The sequence below is a fragment of the Scylla paramamosain genome, chromosome 30 (assembly GCF_035594125.1).
Source record: "Scylla paramamosain isolate STU-SP2022 chromosome 30, ASM3559412v1, whole genome shotgun sequence".
Lineage (NCBI taxonomy): Eukaryota > Metazoa > Arthropoda > Malacostraca > Decapoda > Portunidae > Scylla > Scylla paramamosain.
Genome location: NC_087180.1, coordinates 16,002,153 through 16,025,614, shown reverse-complemented (window position 1 = coordinate 16,025,614; position 23,462 = coordinate 16,002,153). Strand labels below are relative to the sequence as shown.

The 23,462-nt window shown below is 40.4% G+C and overlaps 2 long non-coding RNA genes across 3 annotated transcripts in view; both read left to right on the top strand.

Moving 5' to 3' along the window:
• Positions 1 to 13,650, top strand: part of LOC135115909 (uncharacterized) — a 106,728-nt gene extending 93,078 nt beyond the window's left edge. Inside the window, exons 3-4 of the long non-coding RNA XR_010276099.1 lie at positions 11,081 to 11,145; positions 13,355 to 13,650. This is a non-coding gene — a long non-coding RNA (uncharacterized LOC135115909). The remainder of the gene's footprint in view (positions 1 to 11,080; positions 11,146 to 13,354) is intronic.
• A 90-nt stretch (positions 13,651 to 13,740) lies between these two features.
• Positions 13,741 to 23,462, top strand: part of LOC135116121 (uncharacterized) — a 141,109-nt gene continuing 131,387 nt past the window's right edge. Inside the window, exons 1-2 of one of the 2 annotated variants that reach the window (XR_010276163.1) lie at positions 13,741 to 14,356; positions 21,532 to 21,575. This is a non-coding gene — a long non-coding RNA (uncharacterized LOC135116121). Of the gene's footprint in view, positions 14,367 to 21,531; positions 21,576 to 23,462 lie in introns of both variants that reach the window. The other variant, XR_010276164.1, reaches the window with a different exon arrangement.

Genomic DNA, 23,462 nt, shown 5'->3' with positions numbered 1-23,462 from the left:
AAACAAAGAAGTATATATAAGAGATTAAAGGCAGGGAAAGAGGATTTAAGGCCTCAGTATAATTAAATGGTTATGACAGTTAGGAAGTTAACAAGGAAAGCTAAAAAACAATTACGGATTTTATACCAATCTGTAAGGATGGTATTTGTGAACTTTGAACTATGTATTTAATTAACTATGTGTGTGTGGGAGAACAGGATTGAAATACAGAATGATGATGATGATGATGATGATGATGATGAGGAGGAGGAGGAGGAGGAGAGGGATTACATAAAGAAACAGATTCATTACTGCTAAAATAAAGACTTTTGGTGAACGACATGTGGTAAAGAGTATTTTAATAAACTACATGTGGGAGAACAGGATAGAAACAGCGGAAGCAAGAGGGAGGAGGAGGATTACATAAAAAAGAACATATCTAGCTATGTACAATGAGGACATTTTGCCTAAGCCGGTGCCTCAATGGAACAAAACTACGAGAAAGAACAGAACAGGAACAGAGCAACGAGGAGAAGGAGGAGGAGGAGGAGAGGAGGAGGGTAGGAAAGGGTAGGGTCATACAACTCCATCTCATTAGCATTAGTGTTGCTTCACCGTATTAACATTTCCTCTCAACCATACAGAGCACCATCCCTCAGCCACACTAGTTTGCGCCACCACAGCCCCGCCCAGATTTCACCACCACACTCCCTCCTCCTCCGTGCCGCGTTCGAGGAAACAAAGCAATCCATCCCTCAAATAAATGTTCTTAACGCCTGCCTGAATACTAAAGGGGGACGACTCGAAAACGTCTCGCATGTCTAGGGATAAACGTTTGAGTCTCGAGTGAATGAAACCGCAACGAAACTCATCTTGGGTTGTGTTCAGGAGGAAAGGAACGTGGGAATATGTTAAGACGTGAATATATTGAGAAAATGAGATTCTAGCGGGGAAAAATAAGGAAATTTTGAGTCTTGGAAGCACGTAGTTGTAATGAATGCTATTTCGGGGTTATTTCGAAAGGAAGGTAGAAATATGTTAAAACGGGATTTTTTTTTGAGACAGTAAGATAGTGGAAAAATAGTGGAATGTTGGGCCTTTTGACATACAATTGTAGAAGGTTATTTTGTGTTATGCTTGAAATTAAACCGCTTGGAAACGTGATGAAATGTGACTTTGTTAAGGAAATAAAGCTGTAAAGTGAAAATAAGTAAGATATTTAGTCCTCTGAGTATGCAGTTGTAAGAAATGCTAATGTTGAATCGTATGTAAATGAAAAACGATGGGGACCCTTGTTAAAACCTAATCGTGTCTAGAAAACAAGATTATTGAAGGAAAGGAAATTTTTAAGTCGTATTTTAGAGGAAAACTATAAGCAGTGTTATAAAAAGTTATTGTAGTAAGAAATAAGAAAATAAGACTAATAAGACTGTAAGAAAAAATAAAAAAAGACTAATTTGGAGCTTACCTAAAAAAAGCAGTTGGACAATTAGTTTAAAAGTGGTTGTGACAAGAAAATAAGCTTGTAGAATGAAAAAAAAAGTAAAAAACAAGCTTTTGGGGACGCCAGCCAATCACGTAACCGGTAGCTCGTTACCTGGATTAATTAAGAGGCGTGCACCTGAAGGGACACGCGGCTGCTCGGCGCTTCCACCTAATTACCTGTGACTTAACATTGCTTCCACCTGGGCCTGTCCACCACCACCGCCACCACCACCACCACCATCACTAGGACGATGACAACACCCACTACTACCTCTCATTGCCATTGTTATTGTTATTGTTAGTGTTGTTGTATTGGTGGGAGTGATATTGGTGTCAGTAGACTAATAGTAATTACAATACTCCTCCTCCTCCTCCTCCTCCTCCTCCTCCTCCTCCTCCTCCTCCTCCTCCTCCTCCTCCTCCTTCTTCTCCTCAATCTCCTACTCCACCTCCTGCATCACAATTATCCCTAACTAACCACGGTCATCATCCTCCTCCTTCGCTGCGTCGCGCCTCCTCAAGCTTCCTGCTGCAGACATTTGCAAATTGGGGATGCCTGCAAGGGGAATACCTGGAGATGGAAATGGGGGGGTGAGGGGGAAGGATTTGGGAGGGGGGGCAGAGGAGAGGAGGAGCTTAAAGACGCGATGGCGAGGGAGGTATCCTACGGCTGATGCTCTGCCTGCAAGGGAGAGGGGGGAGGATAGAGAGAGGGAGTGTGTCTGCAGGGAGAATGTCAGCCGAGTCCTCAGAGAGTGTGTGTGTGTGTGTGTGTGTGTGTGTCTCTCGTTTTCTTTTCTCTTCTTTTGATTGGCAGTAATTCATTGTGATTTTAAGTTAGTTTGTTGTTTCTTTCGCTGCAAATCTGCTGAGCTCTCTAAGTGTATTAGTTCTGTCTGTCTGGCTGTCTGTGTGTCTCGTTTTGTCTGTCGTCCTGTCTGTCTGTCTTTTTTTTGTATGCTTCTCTGTCTGTCTTTGCTCGTCTACGTTTTTCTCTGATTGTCTATCTTTTTGTGTGTCTGTCTATCTGTTTACCTTTTTGTCTGTTTTTCTGTCTTTCTGCCTGTCTATCTGCCTGTCTTTGTCTGTCTCACTGTATGCCTTTGTCTTTGCCTACCTTTTTTGTCTGTATTTCTGTCTGTTCACCTATCTTTTTGTCTTGCCGTCTCTCTCTCTACCTTTCATTCTATTATTATGCCTGTTTGCCTATCCATCTCTCTGAATTTATCCGCCTGTTCTTTCGTCTTTTTGCTTATATGTTTGTTCATATTGCCTATTTTTTTTGTCAGGTCGCTTATCTCTACGTCTGTTTGCCTGTCTGTACCTGTCTGCCTGCCTTTGTTCCCTTCTTTGTCTGTCTGTCCGTCAGTCCAATTGTCTGCGTCCAGGAATTAATATAGAATCGTGACGCGCAAAGTGAAGCGAAATCCCAATTAAGGAAGTGATTCTGCAGGTGATCAGAGAGAACATGAAAATAAAAGTCCTTGAATACTCATGTGATTGGAGATTAGACAGCGAAATTGAAAGCACATACTGCATTAGGCGGCTGAATGAATATTACTGGAAAAAAGAGGATATGGAGGAAAGCAGCCTGAAATGAATATGATAATGTGTTTGTGTTTTGTATTGAAGCTTCTTTCAGCGGAGTTTTGAATGTGAATAGGTGTGAAGAGGTGTGTGTTGTGAATTGAGGGTTGAGGTGTGGAAGAAAGGTGTTTGTGTCCGTGTTGTTTTTTGTGTTAGTGAAAGCAGTCAAGAGGGATCTTCCGAAAATTGTTGTTTTTGTTTCATCGGCATTAAGGAGGCGTAAAAACAAACAAATATGTAAACAAAACAAGAAGCAGACAAACATGGAAACAAAATTAAACAAGAAACTAAATGGTGCTTACTACTACTACTACTACTACTACCAAGCCTCACTTTACTACCCTACATCTTTTACATTAGATCAGATAGTAACTTTTATTGCAAACAGCCTCGTAAGGACCAAGACATTTGCTTTTTTAGTCCTTCCTTTGTGTTCCTTTGTAGGTGAGGTCACGGAGACTAGAGGAGGAGGAGGAGGAGGGCGTGGAAGGAATTGTGGAAGGGACAACTAGAATCCTCCCAAGTCTCTAGCCTTCTTTCCCTTCATTTCTTTCTTCCCTTCCTTCCCCTGCCACCTCCCTGCCACCACTGTTCCTCCTGCCTTGCCTTCCCCCGGTACAGGCTGTCCCGCGTCCAATTCCCATGCCGGTGACTGTGGCGAGAAAGGTGATACTTATTAGAGGTGGTGGAGGTGGTGGTGGTGGTGGTGGTTATGGTGGTGGTAGTGGTGCTGGTGTTTTCTGTGTGTTGTGATGATTGATGGTGCGGTTTGTTGTAGTGATGGTGTTGATTGAGTAATGGTGGTGGTTTAGTGGTAGTAGTAGTAGTAGTTTTTGGTAGTTTTTTTTATGTAAGAGGGTTTATGACTAAGGGCAAGAATACTGGAAGAAAATACAAGGTTCACTAAGTAGTAGTAGTAGTAGAAGTAGTAGCAGTAACAGTAACAGAAGTCGTTTTTGCTATAAGTCCCCACGATACAAAAAAAAAAAAAGAAAAAAAATGGAAAGTAAATAAAAAAAAAGCCTTAAAAAATATAAAACAGTAAAAGACCACAATATTTCCCTACCAGAAGCTACATAAGGTACAGTACGAGTTTTCCCACCACTCCTTCAGTTCCCAAAGCATGACGGACACTTACTGATCTAATTCAAAAACACTGAAGGAACTCAATTTTTTTTTTTCCCCTGTACGTGACAAGAGGACAGCTCTCACCACTCCCACAGATGGCGCCACCCGCAGCTCAGAGTAGGGAGAGGATGCAGAGTGTGTGTCTCTTTACATCCTCTTGTGAATGTCAGCAATGTCCTGCGGCCTTTGTGAAACGCTGACACTAATGCAGGAGTCTTTGTACCAGCTTGTCTCTGTAAGCTGTCATGTGTTCGAGTTTTGCTTCCTATACTTGTCTATATTTAGATTTATTGTGTTAATCACTTTATTTCTTTATATGGTGCTATGAGTCAGTTCATGGATAAGAGAATATGCGGCTACTACTACTGCTATTACTACTTCTACTTCTACTTCTATTACTACTACTACTTGGAGGCATAGGTAAATAGTAATTCAAGTCCTTCTATATTTATCTTTTCTCGTATTAATTCTAACTTCTCTGTATTATCATATTCTTCTATTCTTTATCCCCATTCACCCTGTCTCTTTCTTCTATATCTGTTTTTCTTCCTGTTCTCCCCCTTTATTTCTCTCTCTCTCTCTCCTCGTATGTACGTTCTATAATATACACACAGATCATCACGCTTGCGAAACACAGTCTATTGAAACACTGTTAATACTTCACACGGCCAGCGAGGGAGCGATGACATTATAAACAGGAGACTACAGCCTTTTTCCTGCTTTGAAATACAATATAACTGGGCCTCGATTCTCGCCTCACTTGTGACACCACGTATTTTTTTTTTTTTTTTTTTTCTTTTTTTTTTTTTTTGCTGCCACCGCCGAGGAACCTTTGCACATTACGGCAGGTTAATGAAATTGTGAATTCGTGCTGACATATTAAGCGTCGCAAGGTTGACATTCAGATAATACTGCCGGGAGATTTTTGCTGCTCGAGCCCGCCTCCTCCTCCTCCTCTTCTTCCTCCTCCTCCTCCTCTTCCTTCATCGCTTGTCTTGCTCCGTGGTAAAGTCCTTGGGTTGAGATTTAGCTCGCCTGTGTTCGAATCCCGCTGCGTGTGTTCGTGTGTATGCTCGTGTGTTTGTTGTTGGGGGTCTGTCTCCCCTTCTTTCTTTTTCTCCTTTACATATTTATCTATTTCTTATTATATATTTACTTTTTTCTGTTTGTGTCTACCTGTCTATCCGTCTCTCTCTCTCTCTCTCTCTCTCTCTCTCTCTCTCTCTCTCTCTCTCTCTCTCTCTCTCTCTCTCTCTCTCTCTCTCTCTCTCTCTCTCTCTCTCTCTCTCTCTCTCTCTCTCTCTCCCTGCCACATCATCTCTCACCTCTCCCAGCATCACTGCACACTCACCTCTCACAACCCTGACCTCTCACTCCTCCTTATCATCTTTAATAATCCCGGTGTCAGTGTTTGCACCATCAAAAGAGGACGGTCTGAAAGCAATGATGGTGATGATGGTAATGATGATGATGGTGATGATGTACCTTACGTAATACTAAAGGTAACTGCATCTACACATTTTTTTTTTTCATTTCTCGTTTTGATTAGGAATATGGTGAGATTTTGAATGTAGTGATAATGATGATGATGATGGTGATGATGGTGATGTACTTTATGTAATGGTGAAGATAAACCCTTCCATACTTTGTTTCCCTTTTTTCCCACCCTTTTTTTTATTAAGGAAATGGTGAAAATCTTAATGCATTGATAATGATGGGAATAATAATTACGGTGATGGTGTTGATAATGATGGTGATGATGTAATATTTAATAGTGAAGGTAGGCGCATTTACATTTGTCTCACATTTTTTTATTAAGAATATGGTGAACGTCTGAATGCAATGATGATGGTGATGATGATGATTTAATAGTGAAGATCATCCCATCCATACATTTTCCCTCCCATTTCTTCCTATTTTTTTAAGGAAATATTGAAAGTAATCCATATTTATTTATTTTTTCTCCCTTCCCTTCGTCAGGAGTTTCAGTTCTTTGATTAGTTGATGACTTTGATGGTTCATTCCCGTCCTGTTCGCTGATTGGCTCTTGGGCTTCGTGTTCTAGCCAATGGGAACTCAGGGAATAGATTGCCAGGTAATGTTTTTGATGCCTTATTTTTACAACGGACCCGATTAGCTTTGTTTTTATCTTTATTTTTGTTTGTTTATTAATCCATTTGTTGGTTTAGTTGGAGTAGTAGTAGTAGTAGTAATAGTGACAATAGTAGTAGTAGTAGTAGTAGTAGTGTTTTTCATCTTGTTTTTTATTTGTTCCTCCTCCTCCTCCTCCTCCTCCTCCTCCTCCTCCTCCTCCTCCTCCTCCTGTAATCCTTTTACGAATTCATTTTACTTTTTTTTCCATATGGACCACGTATAGGGGATTATTCTTATTATTAATCAAGGTTTCTCTCTCTCTCTCTCTCTCTCTCTCTCTCTCTCACCATCTTCTATGCCCCTCTCACCTTCCTTAGCCTCCTGCCTCCTCCTGCTCCTGCCTCCTCCTCCTCCTCCTCCTCCTCCTCCTCCTCCTCCTCCTCCTCCTCCCAGGCAATAATCCCTCACAATCACTCCATAAATCATATCCCGTGTTGAGTCATTTTTCTTTCAGCTTTTTAGTGTTCGCGATTTGATCTTGTTTTTACCATCCTTCTCTCTTAGTGGGTTACTTTCACTATTCTCGAAAAGAGGGTCAGAGCGCGCGGTCCTCTCTCTCTCTCTCTCTCTCTCTCTCTCTCTCTCTCTCTCTCTCTCTCTCTCTCTCTCTCTTGGCGGCAGTAAGTAAAATGCGAATGCTTAACTTCTTGGGTCACGTATCCTCGTAACCATTCACGTCGGGAAATGTACGCGAGGGTGATTGGACGAGAGAGAGAGAGAGAGAGAGAGAGAGAGAGAGAGAGAGAGAGAGAGAGAGAGAGAATCCCATCTGTCTTCCATTACCTGAGTACCCACTTGTCTGTCTGATATGATAACCTAAACAGACAGACGGACAGATAGACAGACAGACGGCAGGCAGACATACAGACAGACAGAAAGAAAAGGAGACAGACAGAGAAGAAACTTAATATCAAAATAGGAAATGTTGAAAGAGATGTAACTTGTAATTTACATTGAATTCTCTTCACTTTCCTCCTCTCGTGCAAAATGTCTTAGGTTACATAGAATTTAGGTGACTTTTTATCATTCCTTTTACCTTTCTCGGGTCACTGTCATCATTTCACCTGAGCAGTAGATTATAATTAACCCAAAATTAAAACTTCAGGCACTCGAGTAATTAAACTACTCACTCTATCAATATTTTCTTTTCATCAGTGTCCCTTTGAAGAGTGTAACCTCATACTCGCCCCTATTCCATCAGGCACAGAGAGAAACTAATCGACTTCACTGTATTCTTAGGTCATGCTGAATTCAGGTGACATTTTTATTCTATTCTTTTTTTTCTTTTTTTTTTTTTTTTTACTTTTCTTGAGATAATTTTTTTTTCGTACGAGCGTTAATGAACCTTAAAGTAAAAAAAAAAAACAGGTACTCAGATTATTAAACTACTGGATCAATCTATTTTTTATCAGTTTCCCTTTTAAATCATACTTCAGACTCTCACTAGACCATTTTATCAGAGTACTTCTCTCTGAATAGCTATCATTACTTAGGAATTAGAAGATTTTAATGAACCTAAAAGTAAGAACCACATACTCAAATGATTAAACTACTGAATCAATCAATTTCTCATCAGTTTCCCTTTTAAAAAATCACACTTTACACTCCCACTAGACTATTTTATGAAGCTTTAGGAGTTAGATGAATAAACACGTAAAAAAAAAAAAAATCGAACTCCTTAAATAACTAACCCTCCCCTCGAATCCTCCAAAGAAAACGGACGCTCTCAGAAGCTGTAGTGGAGACTTAAGAATATCCACCTCTTCATCTCCTTCCTCTCCTTCTCTCACTCACTTTTCTCCTTCACTCCATTGCCAGACGGTATTTTTACACAGCTATCACTCTTATCATGGAAGTATTTGGGTCTCCCCTCGGCTTGGCTATAGATAGAAGCTGATGAACAGTGTTGATGATATCTTGAGACGAGAGATGAAGGGGAGAGAATGGCTTGGGAGAAAGGCGAGGAGACAGGGAGACAGGGAGGTGCTGGAGAGTGGAGAGAGGGAGGGAGAGGAAGATTAGCTGATGATAAAGGGAAATAATGGGTCAGATTGAAAGACAGGAGTGATGGAGAGAAAGATACGAAGATGATGAAAGGAAGGAGAGGGAGGGATAGAGAGGGAAGGGGGAAAGGAAATATGAGAAGGGACTTAAGATAAAATAAGAGAAAGAAAAAGATGGAGAAAAATAAGAGAAAGAAAAGATAGAGAAGAGGGGAGATCTTTTTAGCTACGTGGGCTGATCTGGTAAAAAATAAAGAGAAAAAGAGAAAACACACCAAAAGATTAAGTAAAGGAGAGAGAGAGAGAGAGAGAGAGAGGAGAGAGAGAGGAGAGAGAGAGGAGAGAGAGAGAGAGAGAGAGAGAGAGAGGATGTTAGCAGTATTTTCCTTTTACTCTTTACTCGGAAATGTAGAAAAAAATAGGTACAGAAAAAGAAAAGTAGTGATCACAATTAATTCCCTTTATTTTTTTACGTGGAATCTGAGAGATAGGAAAAAAAAAGGGCAGTTATGGAAACAAATAATACCAGAGAGAGAGAGAGAGAGAGAGAGAGAGAGAGAGAGAGAGAGAGAGAGAGAGAGAGAGAGAGAGAGATACTATGACATGTTTCCTTGAAGCTTATTCTCTCCTGTGATATTGCCTTGTCAATAAATCAGCCCCACTCCTTCTCATCCTCTTTATCCTTTCCTTCATCATTCCTTCCTTCCTTCCTTCATCTCCTACGTCCCTTGCCGCCTCGCTATCACCACCCTTCACTCTCCTTCACTCTCACTTCGTCACGCCCATCACACTAATACATTTGGAAGAGTAAGAGACTGTGTTTTAATTTTTTTCACTCTGCTCATCCTTCAACTTGTAATTTACACCAACATAATCATCATCATTCTATTCTTCCTATCATACTTATCATTATCCTACTTCTTCTATCATACTCATCATTATCATCCTTCTCCTCCTCCTCTTCCTAGTCACTCGTAACCTCACCCTCTATTAAGGATGCTAAATATGGTCTTACCTGCATTATCACACGCCAAGTAAGACTCGCGGTTTATTCAGAAATGCCTCGACAAGAAAAGTAAACAGTTTGAGTATCGTCTCTCAGCTTCGCCAAGTGCAAAGTCACACACACACTCACACACACACACGTTCACACGCACACGTTCACACACACTTTGGGAATCTTCTTTGGTCTTCAGCTTCTCTTTCTTTCTTACGGGTTCGCTAAAGTTAAATATTTCCTCTGGGATTATGAAGAGTAAACATAGGAGTATGAAGGGCCACTATGGATAAAGGATGTAGGTAAAGGAAAAGGAAGAAAATGCTTGTAATAATGTACCCTAACCTAACCTAACCTAACGTGTGATATAAATACTAGAGTAATCTTGGGGAATATTGGCAGTTAATACGAGAGTGTGAAGACCCACTGTGGATAAATAATTAAGAAAGAAAGGGGAAAGAAAGGCAGAATTTCTAGTGATATACATAATTGAATACACATGTAGCTTCTGGAAATATAAACAGTTAAAAAATGCAGGTAAAAAGAAAGGGAAGAAATGAAAATGCCTGTAATATTAGCTTGATATAAATACTTGAATAACCTTAAGGAATACTGACAGTTAGTTTGGGAGTATGGAGGGTTACTGAAGATAAAAAGAATGTAAGAAAAAGATAAAGAAAAAAAAAAAACGAAATGCAAGTAATAGTGTGCGTGTGATATAAAGACTTGCCTGGCCTTGGGGAATGGAACATTATAAATAACAGTGTGAAAACTTACTGCGTGTGAGGAGGGAGGGAAAAGTTTTAGTCTGGTCGTTGCCGGTGAAGGAAATTAAATGCGGCAACGTCCGTTTAAAATAGATACTTGACTGGCCTTTGGGTATCTGAACAGCAAATACGTGAATGAGGAGCTCGCAGATAAAGAAGGATGGAAAATATTTTGGCATCATCATTTACCGAAACGAAATATATATAGGAGTTTTATCTAATGTTCTACCCTAATGAGTATATAACTGATAAAATGTTTTCCTTAATTAATTATGTAGCTGGATATCTTTGCTGAATTTGTAATGTAGAAACTATTTTTTTTTTTAATCCTGTATTAAAGAGGTACTTGTGTTATGGAAGTGTTACATAGATGGCGCTCATAAACCTCACAGTTTGTCACAGATACACAAGTCGACTACAACAAGTAAACGTGATAAAAAAAAAAAATGTTGATGATGCTTCTGAAAGGCAAATTAACGTGTCTATAACTCTTCTAACTACCAAAAAAAAAAAAAATAAATAAATAATAATAGTAATAATATAGAAAAGGCAACCAGTAGTAATGATCTCTTGCGTCAGTCAGTATGCTTAATGTTCGCTATCACTGTCTTCCCTCACCACTACTGCACGCCACCAAGAGACCGTCAAGGAGTGAAGACAAACAAGGCAACTGGGGCTACTTTGATGGGGCGGAAATTGGTAGTTATCGACTTTGGCTGAATAGGAATTTGATGGTAACGTGGTAGTGACGGCGGTAAAGGATCGTTATGTCCAGGTATTCTCTTGTTGCTAGATCGTAAGTGATAAAGTAAGTAAAGGGTTGAAGGATAGACATCATGAAGGAGGACATGTATTCTCTTGTTGATAATGATCGTATGAGTGAAAGGGTGAAGGAGTAAAGGAGACATCATGGAGGGAGATGCCGCGAAGGAAGGGGCAACAGTGAAAATTGATATTCTAACCATTTCTTCTTTTCGCAGGATTCCGATGATGTGCTTTCAACGGGACTTTAGCCAACCCTTCACCTGACGTCCGCCTGCTCCAGGTGAGAGAGAGAGAGAGAGAGAGAGAGAGAGAGAGAGAGAGAGAGAGAGAGAGAGAGAGAGAGAGAGAGAGAGAGAGAGAGAGAGAGAGAGGCGGTTGGTGGGTATAATATATCTTCTTTTTGTTGTCCTCATATTAACTACCTAATCCAGTACACAGTTCCTCTCTTTTACAGAACCAATTACACTCGTCTCTGATTTCAGGCACCGCTGGCCACCACTTTCTCAGGCTCATTATTTCTACATTTCTACTCGGACGCGTGCCAGATCCCCCCTCGGACCTCATAAAAATTACCCCATTTATACAGAATCGTATAATGCCCAGCTATGTAGTCAGAAATATTGGCATTCAACTGACTAACTAAGTGTATGTTTTTTTTTTGTCTTATCTTCCATCACTCCTCAGGCTCTTCAGTTTCCAGAATGTTACGTTAGTGGTGTTTTCCTTAGTTAAAATTGCACACTTTTCGTTCTATATTGTGCCGAGAATTGTTGGAAGTCAATCTCCTTACTAAATCATTGTTCTCTTTTTTTTTTTTCATCACTCAGTCTTCAGTTCCAAAATGCTACGTTAGTATTGCTTCCTTTAATCAAAATTGCACTTTTCTCGCTATGAATTGTGCTGAAAAATGTGCTGGAAATCAATCTTCTAACTTAATCAATACTCAGTTTTTTTTTCCCTTCACCCTTCAGGCCTCAGTTCCAAAAAGCTACGTCAGTTTCGCTTCCTTTGATCAAAATTGTACTTTTCCCCTCTGAACTGCGCTGAAAATCAATCTTCTCACACCTGGAGGCTTTACTCTTTCCTCCGCCACCACTTGATAAAATAAACTTGCAGGGAAAGCTAAACATATCACTACAAGGGAAGGCACTGAAGTTTCCCCTTCCAGCAAGTTAGTGTCGGTGGAAGAACTTCGTGGAGTTTATACCGCTCTTAATAAGGAGGGGACTTGCCTTGCATATGTTAGGTAGAGTGAGCCTCGTGCGTAGGTTGTTAAAGGGGTTGACCTGTTAAAGCAGAGGATGGCGGAGATGTGAGCGTGATGAAATGAGCATGGGGAGGTGGGGATGCGTAATGCTGCTTTAATTGAATGGAGAGCCTGGTGGATTGTGTCTGATGTGTTCACTCGTCTGGGTGAGGAGAATTTTAATGGTCTGGTAAGAGGTGTCTGGGAAAACGGCAACCTGGTATTAGGAAGGCATGAAAAAAAAAAAAATGATAAACTGGTGAATTATTTTGACAGTATAGAAGTGTTCAGGTAAAAAAAAAAAAAACTTTAGCATATTCAGTTTTGTTTTTTCACTACCTTAAGTTTATACCAGGTTAGAATTTTCCTAGTATTACTTTGAGTCTGAAGGAAGAATGGGAGCAAGTTGGCTAAAGACGTGGAATTAAGATAGTAAGAGTGTTTGGACTAGATACATATTTTTTTTCAATGCAAAGGAATCCAAGGTATCATCTATAAACTACAGACAATCTTTGAGACATCTGTCAGTGTTCTTAGATTCTGTATATTGCGCTTTTGTTTCTACCACACACACACACACACACACACACACACACACACACACACACACACACACACGAAATGCATATTTTATATTTTACTGAGTCAGCCTCTATGAGTTCGCATTATCCACGCAAATGTTTCCCTTCCACTCAAAGTCTAGTCACGCAGGCTGCCTGTACACCAAAGCTCAGTGCCAGTACATCATAAGAACAGGGTAGAAACAGACAGAAAAGTAACGCTAACAGAGTAACATCACCGGACACAGGAGAGAAAGGTGAGAAATCAACACTGGTCAAGTTATACCACGAGAACACAGTAGAAACAGGCGGATAAAAGAACATAAGGAGAATAACATCACCAGAACACGGTAGAAACAGGCGGGAAAGAAGCACCAGTAGAGGAGCACAGTTGAATCAGGCTGGAAAAAGAGCACTATCAGAGTAACATCACGAGAACACGGTAGAAGCAGGCGGGAGAGTAGCGCTAGTAGTCATATAACTAGAATACGATAGAAACAGGCGGGAAAGTAGCAACAGTAGAGTAACACGGTAGAAACGGGCGAGAAAACGGCACTATTACAGTAACAACACGACCACATAGTAGAAGCAGGAGGAAAAACAGCACCAGTAGACTAACACAGTAGAAAGTAGTGGCAGCAGAGTAAAATTACCAACAAGCTACAGCGTTCCGATGTTTGCAGGATGTGGGAGTGAGCGATGGCCGCCGCGCTGGTGCCCGAGGTGAAGGTGATCGCCGACGACGACGAGGAGGCAACCCGCTACCTCGACCCTTCCCTCGGGTCAATTGGCGGGGGTCGCGGCCCCCTGCTGGCCCCACCCCCTCGCTTCCACCCCGAAGACGAGGAGGATGACCCGGGTTGGCTGGACCTTACCGACGGCACCGCCTTCGTCGAATGTCCTGATCTCCTGCACACCTACACCTCGCTGCGCCCCCGCCCGTCTTACAGGTGTGTGGTGGTATTATTATTATTATTATTATTATTATTAGTAGTAGTAGTAGTAGTATACAGTGCTTTAACTATAATCGTCTGGTCTTGTCTCCGTATTCTTTCAGCCCTTCCTTCGTGTGTGTGTGTGTGTGTGTCCCACTATAAAGAGCCTACACTACACACATACGGTTCTGTCTCCGTATCTACATCTACCCTTCCTTTCCTTTATTCACTACCATCATCTCCTCCTCCAGTCCATCCCAGTCACCTACACTCCTACGAGGACACCCACACTTAAAACACGACGTCCTCAGGCACTCGAGATTTCGACTCAAGATGAAGTAAAGTGATCTAAAAAATGTTTGTGTGGTTAGTTTTACAATTTTGCGTTTTGTTTTATCGAATTATCCATTACCGTAAACATTGTTATGGTACCTTTACATGACCATGACTTAATTTACATGCATTGTGTTTGGTTAACTGTATTTTTCGCGGGCAAGAAAAATCTATCTATACGTCAGCCAGTCAAAGCATGTCTCTCTGGACCAATGGCAGGCTACCACACAGTAAACCTCAGCCAATAGCGAGCCACTAGTTCGTCACGAGGCGCCATTATTCACATTACACAGGGAAGTGTACAGAAGGAACTCAGCCCCGGGTGAGAGTGGGCGTCTCTGCTTCTTTGCTGCCCGACCGAGAACCTGCTGGCTACCTTAGGAACATAACGATATTGGAGTGCCATAAAGTGTTGAGGTTTGTGTTGGTGTGTTCCAAAGGCCGTTTGTTTTGATTTTGCTAATTATTCGGTGTGTTTTGCTAGTTAGTCTCTCTCTCTCTCTCTCTCTCTCTCTCTCTCTCTCTCTCTCTCTCTCTCTCTCTCTCTCTCTCTCTCTCGTGTTCATATCATTGGCTTTTACTTCTGTGGATCAGTGAAAAGTATCTTGAGAGAGAGAGAGAGAGAGAGAGAGAGAGAGAGAGAGAGAGAGAATTATGAGCGGTTCTTTGTTTATATTGTTTAATCATCGTTATCCTCCTCCTCCTCCTCCTCACTGATTTCAATGCTGGTGAAAGAAGCTGATGTTGACGATGTATATACATTTTTTTATTTTATCTATGCACAACTTGTAACTATTCTTCCATAGCATTTATCAAGTATTAGGCTTCCATGTTTTCTGGTAGTGTAGTTTGTTTTGCTCTTTTTTGTTATTTTTTTTTTTAAAGTTTTATTTTATTTTATTCATTCTCCTTCATATACAGCTGTGGCAGATTTATCACTGATTTAGTTTTAATTTCATGTATCCTCAATATTTTTTTTCACAGTCTAGTGATCAAATTATAATATTATCTCATCATTTTCTCATCCATATACTTTAAAAGCTAGTCATGTGTTATTTTATCATCAATATAGGTTCAGTAATTGAATTTCCACTATTTCTTGTGATAAGTTCTGTTTTATCTTCATCTCCAGGTGATTTTCTTATATGATCCTGCCAATTTCCTCATCCATGTATCTAAAAGTCTCTCATGTCTTATCAGCAATCTATATTAATTTTCAGTAATCAAATTTATGGTTTTCTATTGATACATTCTGTTTTTACCTTCATTTCTAAGTTATTTTCTACTTTGATGTCAATTTCCTTTGTCTTCCATATATTTTCAAGTAATCTTTTAATTTCCTGTTGTCATTTTCCTGTTTGCTCATCTTATATCTTCATCTGGGTTTCCTCCAGCCATTGCTAAGTCACGGCAGGTCTTAGTGTTGCAGCAGGACAGTCAAGGTCGACCATAATTCACTCGGGTCTTGGTTGGTCATCTCAGTCTGTTTAGTAACGTGTCAGATTCCAGTTATCATGAGTGTCCTGCCATGGGTTACGTCACTGGCTATATTCCCTCTTACAGCTGCTGTTTAGATGATTTTCTGGGTGCTGGCTGGACTAGTAATGTAACTAAAATTAATTAAGTGAATGTGCCTTAAATTACTATATGCTTGGATAGATTTAAACATAATGCAAAACCAGGAGATGTATTGTTACTTTCATGAATCACTTGATATGCTTACACTATCATCACACACATCAAAATTTAACTGGAAGCAACAAGAACTTCTTGCTTCATTATATTAAAGTCAGTTTGACAGAGTCTTTGAGGAAGTCCACAGTTGTTTGGTATGGGTGATTTTTCACTGAACACACTCTTAAATCTTCCCTGCTTGTTCACAAACCATTTAAAGACTTAAATAAAAGGTAACATACTTTTCTTACTTTAAATAAAATCATTCAAGATGGAATAGTACCTGCTTATTGAATTCTCTTTCCATTGAGAATAGCATATGTATTTTACATATTTAGCCTTTTAGTTCACCCTTTCTCAGAAAATATCACCATCACTGGACCACTCCCAATAGTCAAGTTACTGGAGACAAGTTGACCTGTCTCGTCACACCAGAGATGCAGCTGTGATGAATCTTGAAGTGGCCAAGATTGTGGCTCTGGACAGCCATGTCCTCACCTACTGTAACACTGCTATGGACCCAGTGCATCACTTGTCAAGATATGCACTGACACCTGCATCCAGGGTTACACACGGCTGTGCAATTGGAGACCGAGTCTCGGTTTCTGTACACAAGGAAAGCAACAAGACAGGATGAGGACCATCAACACAATTTCTCTCCAGTCAGTGACAAGTGAAGTACTCAAGGATGTTATTGGTGCAGGATTCATGGCACACCTTGGCCAGAATCATCTGACACATTCCTGGTGGTTAAGTTTCAGGAAGGGCAGCTTGGCTGCTAACCTGCATTTACATTTGTTGTTCATTGTGAATGCAGGATTGCCTGGATCAGGGGACAACCACATTGGCTTTGTTGCTTGATACAGAAGGTGCCTTTAACTGGATGTGGTGTGCTGCCCTCACGGAAGAAATAGTATGAAGCTGAGAAGACTTGAAGTGGACAAAGTTGGGACCAACTAGATGATCAGTTCATCAGGATGGGTCTTTTGGCCAAGCAGCATCACTGCAATGCACTGAAGAAAGCTGTCATTACCAGTACAATGGCACATTAATTTGCTGTGTTCTCTCTTCCACTGCGCCTACTGTTTTCCCTCAATCTCAAGTCCTCTGATCTGCTGAGAACTTTCAGATAAGGAGACTGCCATCAGATCAAAGGACATAGACAAAATGAGAGATGCAGACCACAGTGAAGGGGGCACGGCAGGTTGATTTTGCTTTCATCTTGACTTTACCTTGGGGTCTGTGTGTTGTCCTTGGTTTTCTGTTCTCCGGTGTTTACCTCAGTGAACTTAAGCCTTTTGTCATCACCACCAAGAGGAGTGTTGGGGTCACTTATTACTCAAAATTAATCTTCAAGACAACAAACACAGCAGCTTCACAGGACAAGATCAGGGAAGCCAGCCTTGCTTTATATGATCCTGTGGCTCCTGAACAGCAGCAGCATGAGCTGATGTGGTACAAGGTCCAGATTCTCTCTTTGCTGTTGTACTGGAGTCTCCCTTTTATTGAGCACCCTAGCTATGCCTCATGCTGCTTGACAAGGTCCAGGAAGGAGCTTGGAGGATAATCTCAAATGGCCACCCAACTACCAGCTTGGTCTTACCAGTCATCAGCATGCCTGAAATGTTGCAGGCCTCAGTACACCACTGAATACAACATTTAAGGCTTGCTTATTTGCAGCAGTTGAAATAATGTATTCACCATGCTGTGGCAGGTCCAAAAAGATGAACTGTTGTTGCAGCAAGAGTAATGCTTAACAGATGCATTCCACACAGGAAGAGGTGTTAAGGTTAAGGGCATTAGGGGCAGGGAAAGCCAGTGTGGCCTTAAGCACCCCAAGCAAGTGTTTGGAGGCAGTTAGCTGATATCATGTAGAACCTCATCCTGGCCACTCTTATAAATATGAGGCATCAGGAATTTGCTTGCTTGATTGATAAAAATACTCTGAGATGCCAAGCTGAAGATTTCTTAAGAAGGAGATTGATGACTAAACAAACTCAACCAGTGTGTTGCTTCAGCTGTCCTGTGATGTGCTCACCTGGAAGCATTAACAGAAACATGCAATTTGTTGTGTCTTGGAACATTTAAAGAATCTGTACCCCATCAAGAGAAGTGTTGTAGCTCAAGCAGTAGCACGTCTGACTACAGTGCAATGTTACAAGTTTGAATGTTGATTTTCCTGACCCAATTGCCACCTCCTAGGTTCACCCAACCTTGAAATGGGTTCTGCTCATCTATGACTGGGAATGTGAAGGTGGAGGAGAAACGAACTGGCTACCCTACTCCATTTACCAAGGCCAGGAAGGGTGACGCTGCCTGCTCTATGCCAGCGCTATTGAGTTCAGCACACCTTTACATTTTACTCTTATCAAGCAATATGGACCTGGAGTCAAAGGGTCCCAGTGTGCTAGTCTTTAAATAAAATGGTCAAGTTTCAGGGCTTTATTGACTGATGCTTTACTAAATTAATTCCGTGATGAAGAATAACCTGAATTTCTTTTGGAATCCTTCTTTGTGTACTACTCTAGTTTTGTTTTGCCTGATTAAGATGGCTGATATGAATATAATACTAGGATGAGTTATTATGAGTAGGGTAGCACTTCAAAGCTGGGATATGGGGTCTGTATCTCACTCTAGAAATATGAAATGTACACCACATCAACAAAAGAGCATGTTCTCTCTGTAACATCCATCAGAGAGAGTGAGGGGGCATGTGTCCCTCCACAGTGGCTGTCCTGGAGAAACTGATGTGTGAATCTTGGTGTGGATGATCAGAGCTTGAGTGATGGTGGAAAGGTGGCACATTCTTGGCTCACCCTTTCACTGCTGTTTGATGTGTTTCCTTGATCACACACTACTGTTAGCCATTTATTTGTTTTATAGTCGCTTCTACTTGTCATACCACTTAAAAATCGAATAATTGCTTGTCATTACATTTTCTCTCTTGTAGGTGTTCTGAAAGATTTTTTACATTGCCTTTAGTGTCGTGAATTGTTATGTATTGCAGGTAAAGGATTAAGGGTATGGATATTGGTATAGATTGATTTAGTGGCCTAGTGGTGCCTAGTGAACTATGCATACATGCCCCACAACCTCACTCCTGTTCTCTCACCAGTAACGTGGCAGACCATCATGCTTGGGTTCTTGGTTTGATTCCTAACACTGTCTTTCTCCTGCAGCTCAGATTAATTTGAGTTTCCAGATGCTCACTATTTCAATTTGCTGAGTGGTGTTGTGACCATGCTGTAGTTTGAGGTGATGCAAGGCAGTAGGGAGAGGAGAGGATCTTTGCTTGAGTCCATTACTATATCATTGTGCTGAGTGTGTTGTGGTCATGCCTTAGTTTGAGGTGAAATGACTAGGAAGTTTAAGATAATATACAAATTTACAGATGAGGGTGATATGTGGAAGTAGGTAGGCAGGTTTCATACAGGGGACTGCTACATGTAGGCCTGATGGCTTCTTGCAGCCTCACTTGTTTTCTTATGTTCTTATGAGTGTCTTGGTTTAAAACACTAGGGAGAGGAGAGGACCTGAAGTAGAATCTATCACTATATCAATGAGCTGAGTGTGTTTTGTGCCTTAGTTTGAGGTGATGGAAGTAGAAATGTCCTGGTTTGAGACAGTAGGGAGAGGAAAGGACCTTAGCATGCATCCATGGCTTGGTGGAGACAGTTTGGGTTTGTTTCCTGCAGTGCTTTACCCTTTGTCCATCTAACAAAGAATATGAACAGGACATAAGGTGATATTACAACCTAGTAACCTTGGTAAGACATCGTAAGCCAGTGTGATGTACTTAATGGCTTCACCCTTCTATTGACTATTAGGAAAACATGAGCGAGAAAAGAATAAGTGAAAGAATAGGACAAGACAGAAATGCTTGGAGAAGGCCAATTAAAAACAGTGAATCTGAATACAGGTTTGAGTTGAGATGAAAATGACTGTTCAGAAGACCTGCCATGTAAATAAACTGATGAAAATGAATGTTAGTAAGCTTCCAGTGCCCACACAAGACAGAAATACATGGAAAAGTCTAATTAAAAGCACCGAATCTGAATATGGATTTGAATTGAGGTGAAAATGGCCATTCAGAAGACCTGCCATGTAAATAAACTGATGAAAATAAATGTTAATAAGCTCCCAGTGTTACATATTATTGACACTTGTTGGAATATTTATTGGTGCATTTTCTGATACAAGGAGAGTCAATGAGCATGTGAATTCTTGAGTGTTAGATAAGAAGTGACCATAATGATTAGTACTTCCTCTGATTAAGTTAAGACATATCCAACTTGATGTTCTGGACTTGCCTGGTAAATGTTATCACTTCAGGAGCCACAGGAGGCAAACCAGTCACAGTGGGATTGTTGCCTCACCTTATTAAGTCTATAAATAGCAGTGCTGTATATTAATTGCTGTTTTTGGTTCATGCATTCATTTTTATTCATGTGGAGGCTGACCAAGGGGACAAAAATTCAAAAACAAAGCCAAGATGATAAAACAGGAAGGAGATACATAGATAAAGAGGGTAATTTGGATCTGAATAACTGCAAATAATGACTGGAATTAAAGCAGATAATGAACTGATATGAAAGTTATTTGCAGAGAGAGAGAGATATGACAAGGGAGGGCAAGACTAGTTATTGTAATGGGAAAATATTGATGCAAGAAATTAAAAAGAGAGAAAGAGAGAAAAAAAAAACAAGATATCAGTGTGTGTGTGTGTGTGTGTTTGTGTGTGTGGCATGACTGTCCATCCACAAAAAAGTAACTGTTTGCCTCCACTTTTTTTTTTTTTTCAACAGTGAGAGAGCAAATATTAACATTCCTTTAAAGGGGGAATAGAAGGAGGGGAGGGTCAGTGACTCAGCTCATTGACTCTTCATGGGTGAGTCAGGACCTGCGATCTCTCTCTCTCTCTCTCTCTCTCTCTCTCTCTCTCTCTCTCTCTCTCTCTCTCTCTCTCTCTCTCTCTCTCTCTCTCTCTCTCTCTCTCTCTCTCTCTCTGATTGTGTAGGCATCTAATTATATGAAGACCCAGAGAGAGAGAGAGAGAGAGAGAGAGAGAGGGTATAAAATGAAGTAAGAGTTAATAGATTTATATTATTCATTATGGAGCATAAAGAAGTCAGGCGCTGAATAGATACTAATAACTGAACTGGTGGTGGTGGTGGTGGTGGTTGTTAATTTACGTATCTCAGTCTTATTGTTCAGCTGGTGTGGGTTGATTATTGTGAAGAGTGGCGGTATTTGTGTTTTATTATTATTATTATTGTTATGTTTTGTTTATTTATTTTATTACCGGTTCTTTGGTTTATTTTTTATTACATTTTGAATATAGGTTTTTGTTTTACTACTATTACTACTACTACTATCTCTCTCTCTCTCTCTCTCTCTCTCTCTCTCTCTCTCTCTCTCTCTCTCTCTCTCTCTCTCTCTCTCTCTCTCTCTCTCTCTCTCTCTCTCTCTCTCTCTCTCTCTCTCTCTCTCTCTCTCTCTGCTCCCCCTCCTCACAGCCTGCCCTGATAAAAATCTTGACTTCAGGGCAGGAAAAAAAAATATGTAAATGTCACAGTCGAGAGAGAGAGAGAGAGAGAGAGAGAGAGAGAGAGAGAGAGAGAGAGAGATAGTGGAAAATGTTCATCCATTCGTCTGTTTTCTGAAATGTAAAAGTTTACCTCTAAATCTCGTGTTCTTTGAAATATTTCCGTTTTCTCTTTCCTTCTAGTTCTTTTATCTATTGTTCTTTTCTTGTCTGTTCTTTTTCTTTTTGTTACTGTGTTCTTGTCACTACTACTACTACTACTACTACTACTACTACTACTACTACTACTACTACTACTACTACTACTACTACTACTTTTGCATCATCTATATTTACCTGTGAATTATTTATTAATTTATTACTTTTTCAACAGGTAAGCGTGATTAGAAGAGGAAAACCCTATTTCGTCACCTTTATGTAAGTGTTAAATTTGTTTCTTCTATGTAACTGTGTGTGTGTGTGTGTGTGTTCGGTTTTTGTATTTTTTCTATCTTCCTTTTTGTTTCATGGTTATTGTTTTGTGATGTTCCCGATTTTATTTTTCGTGTTCTTCCTTCCTCTTCATTGTCTTCCTCTTGTTCCTCCTCCTCTTCATTTTCTCTCTTCTCTACCTTGCCTTCTCTTACAATACTTCCAGTTATTTATTTGTTTGTTTTCCATTATTAGCTGTCTTTTATTTATTTATTTATATTATTAATGATCTTTTCTTCATTTCCATCATATGCTTCGTCTTTCGTCCGTGTTTCCTCTCATGTTTCTTGTTTCTCTTCCTTTTCCTCGTTCTCCTTTACAGTGTTTTTAGGGGTAACTTAGATATATTTGTCGTCACCATATTCTTCTCTTTTCTCTTCAGTTCCTCCATATTATTGACGTTTCTTTCTTTCCTTATTATTTACTTTGGGATTCAGATTTACGAAACATTATTTTTCTCACTATGATTGTCTTGATTTTTATTTATTTATTTATTTTTTTGTTTGTTTAGATTAGTCTTTATTTCGCAGCCGAGTCAGCAGTACTGTTTTGACTTAATTTACATATTCATGAGTGACTGTATTGAATTATGACATGCAGTTGTGTGTAAGAGAGAGAGAGAGAGAGAGAGAGAGAGAGAGAGAGAGAGAGAGAGAGAGAGAGAGAGAGAGAGAGAGAGAGAGAATATCTTTATACTTTGTCACATTGCAGTTACTACTACTACTACTACTACTGTCAGTGTTCTTGTTCATTTTCTTCTTGTTCTTGTTCTTCTCATCATCATCACCACTATCATTACCATAATTATCATCACTGTAGATCCCCCTCGTCACCCCCCCAACACAGTCATCATCAGCTGTGGCTTAATTTGGTGCCTCGTTTGTCAGGTGACGGGGAAAGGTGCACCTGGGGAGATGATAACACCAGATGGGAGGGAAACTGGCGCCTGGGAGAGTGTTGTTGTTGTTATTGTTATTGTAGTTGTTATTATTGGTGGTGGTGGTGGTGGTGGTGGTATACGTATATAATTTTCGCTATCATTGTTTTCAGTAAATTCTAAACAGTCCCCCAATAAATTAATCTTCCATTCTTTCTCCAGTAAACTTTTTTTTTTTTTTTCGTAATCTGTAAGCAAATCTAGCCTTACCAGTCCACCAGTAAGTTATAATCTCCGCAGTTCATCATCAGTGTCTCTCCCCAGTCCTCACCAATACCATCTCCCCATTTCTCCACCAGTAACGTCTCCCATTCATCCACCAATAACATTTTCCCTCGCTCCCCCTTCCCTTTTCCTCTCTTCTATGCTTATTTTCTATAGTTTTCCTTTCTATCCTTCCATTTCCTTTCCATTCTTCCTCTCTCTGTCTTCTTTCTCATCCATTCCGTGCAAATAAATTTTAGGCTGGCTTGGGAACGGGCTGAGAGAGAGAGAGAGAGAGAGAGAGAGAGAGAGAGAGAGAGAGAGAGAGAGAGAGAGAGAGAGAGAGAGGCGGGGCGGGGCTGGAGGAAAGGTAGGTGAGATAAAAGGATGACAAAGTTCTATATATGGGAGAGGGGCGAGGAGGAAAGGAAGGGGATATGAGAGGGTATGGACCTTTAAATGGAGAGGGAGGGGAGGAGGAGGAGGAGGAAGATGAAGATAGGGAGGTAATTTAAAGAGAGAGAGAGAGGGAGGGACTGGAGGTGACTTAAAAATATTCCCTTTAAAACCCTTTAGTCATGATTTTTTTCGTTCTTTATTTCTTTCTTTTTGCACTGGAATTAGAAAAAAAAAAGACGAAGAGGAAAAAAAGATGAGTATTTAAAGGGAAAGGAGGTGGTAATTAACTGTGA